Source organism: Bubalus kerabau, chromosome 15, assembly GCF_029407905.1.
Source record: "Bubalus kerabau isolate K-KA32 ecotype Philippines breed swamp buffalo chromosome 15, PCC_UOA_SB_1v2, whole genome shotgun sequence".
In the NCBI taxonomy this organism is placed as follows: Eukaryota; Metazoa; Chordata; class Mammalia; order Artiodactyla; family Bovidae; genus Bubalus; species Bubalus kerabau.
In genome coordinates, this window is record NC_073638.1 from 52,491,158 (window position 1) to 52,493,752 (window position 2,595).

The window sequence follows — 2,595 nt, forward strand, 5'->3', positions numbered from 1 at the left end:
GAGGTTATGCCATAGAAAGCTTACTGAGTGATTTGCTCTCCCAGCAAGCACCAGGTAAGCATCTGGGCTGTGTCTAAGTATGCCCAGAGAAGCCGCAGAAATCAAGCGGAGGATGACCCTAAGACAGTTCTGTAATTTTAATCTTTTAAAATATGAATCTTGACTTCTTTGATATAGCTCTAGTAAACATGTGGTTTTGCTTTTCAAAATTAATAGACTTTATTTTTTAGAGTAGCTTTAGATTCACAGCAAAACTGACTGGAAAATACAGAATTCCCACACTTCACACCTGCCCAGCCCTGCCCCAAAGTCTCCCCACTATCAACACCAGCATCAAAATGGTACATTTGTTACAACTGATGAACCAGTATCAACACATCATTATCAACCAAATTTCATAGTTTACATTAGGGTTTACTCTTGTCCATTCCGTGGATTTTGACAAATGTTTAATGTCAAGTACCCATCCTTATCATACAGAATAATTTCACTGCTTTAAAAACTCCCTGTACTTTACATGTTTATCTCTGTTCCCCACTCAAGTTTCAGGCAACCCTACAGATTTTTACTCTCAGTAGCTTTGCCTTTTCCAGAATGGAATCATACAGTATGTAGCTGTTTCAGATTGGTTTCTTTCACTTAGTGATATGAATTTATGGTTTCTCCATGTCTTTTTCCAGAGAAGGCAATGGCACTCCACTCCAGTACTCTTTCCTGGAAAATCCCATGGTTGGAGGAGCCTGGTGGGCTGCAGTCCATGGGGTTGCTAAGAGTTGGACACGACTGAGAGACTTCACTTCACTTTCATGCATTGGAGAAGGAAATGGCAACCCACTCCAGTGTTCTTGCCTGGAGAATCCCATGGAGGGAGGAGCCTGGTGGGCTGCCGTCTATGGGGTCGCACAGAGTTGGACACGACTGAAGCGACTTAGCAGCAGCAGCAGCAGCATGTCTTTTTCTGGCTTGATAGCTTATTTTCCTTAAAAATGTTTTTTCATGGAGAGGTATTTTTATTTTAAATAAAACAATGTGTACATGTCAATCCCAAACTCCCAATCTATCCCTCTCCTCCCGACAACTTGTTTCTTTGTAGTGCTAAATAATATTTCACTGTCTGGATGTACCACAGTTGGCCTATGCATCTGCCAACTGAAAATATCTTGGCTGTTTCCAAGTTCTGGCAATTATGAGTAAAGCTTTATACACCTTTGTGTGCAGGTTTTTGTGAGGACATATGTTTTCAACTCCTTTGGGCAAATACCAATGAGTATGACTATAGGATTGTATGGTAAAAGAAACTGCCAACTGTCTTCCAAAGCGGCCATACATTTGTGTACTCCCACCAGCAATGAGTGAAAGTTCCTGTCGCTCCCCTGTTGTCAGCAGCTGGTGTTGTCAGTGTTCTGGATTTTGGCCATTCTAATAGGTGTGTGGTGGTATTTTGCTTCTTAACTTGCATTTCCCTGATGACATGTGATGTTAAGCATCTTATATTTTTATTTGCCATTGATGTATCTTCTTTGGAGAGATATCTGTTCAGATCTTCTGCCCATTTTGTAATCTGGTTGTTCATTTTCTTACTGTTGATTTTTAAGAGTTCTTTGTATATTTTGGATACCAGTCCTTTATCAGATATATGTTTTGCAAATATTTCTTTCAGTCTGTGGCTTGTCTTCTCCTTCTCTTGACCTTTAACTTTGATACATTATAAATACTTATTTTAGGGACTTCCCTGGTGGTCCAGTGGTTAAGAATCTATCTGCCAATGTAGGGGACACATGTTTGATCCTGGTCTGGAAAGATCCCACATGCCAGGGAGCAACTAAGCCCATGCGCTCTAGGGCCCATGCTCCGCAACAAGAGAAGCCACTGCCACGAGAAGCCCAGGCACTGCACTGAAGGGCAGCCCCTGCTCACCACAACTAGCGAAAGCCTGTGTGCAGCAACAAAGACCCAGCACAGCCAAAAAACAAAATTATTTTAAAGGATTTTTTAAAATCAATGTATAATCTTTTGATATAAAAATTGAGATAACGCACATAATAAAATTTACCCTTTGAAAAAGCATATGATTCAGCGATTGCACAAAGTTGTACGACCATCACCAGTATGTAATTCCCTAACATTTTCACCATTTCAAAAGAAGTCCTGTATGTGTTATCAGTCATTCCCATTCCCCTGTTCCCTCAGTCCCAGGCAACCACTTATCTACTTTCTCTTTTATCTATCTAGACATTTCCTCACCAATACTTGTTATTGTCTTTTTTTTTTATTATACCCATTCTAGTTGGTGTGTAGAAATATCTCATGGTTTTGGTTTGCATTTCCTTGATGGCTAATGATGTGCTTATTGGCCATTTGTGTATCGTCTTTGAAGAAATGTCTATTCCAATGTCTGTTTTCCACTTTTTAAATTGTCTTTTTATTGTTGAGTTGTAAAAGTTCTTTATTTACTTAGGATACTAGATTGGCTGGAGAAGGATGGGGGTTTTGGAGGAAGTACAGTTACTGTTGATAAAATTCGGATGTGACCATGATACAAGTGACTGAGGTGGGCAGGGGCATAAAAAAATCACTAAATCGAGCAAAGTAGGG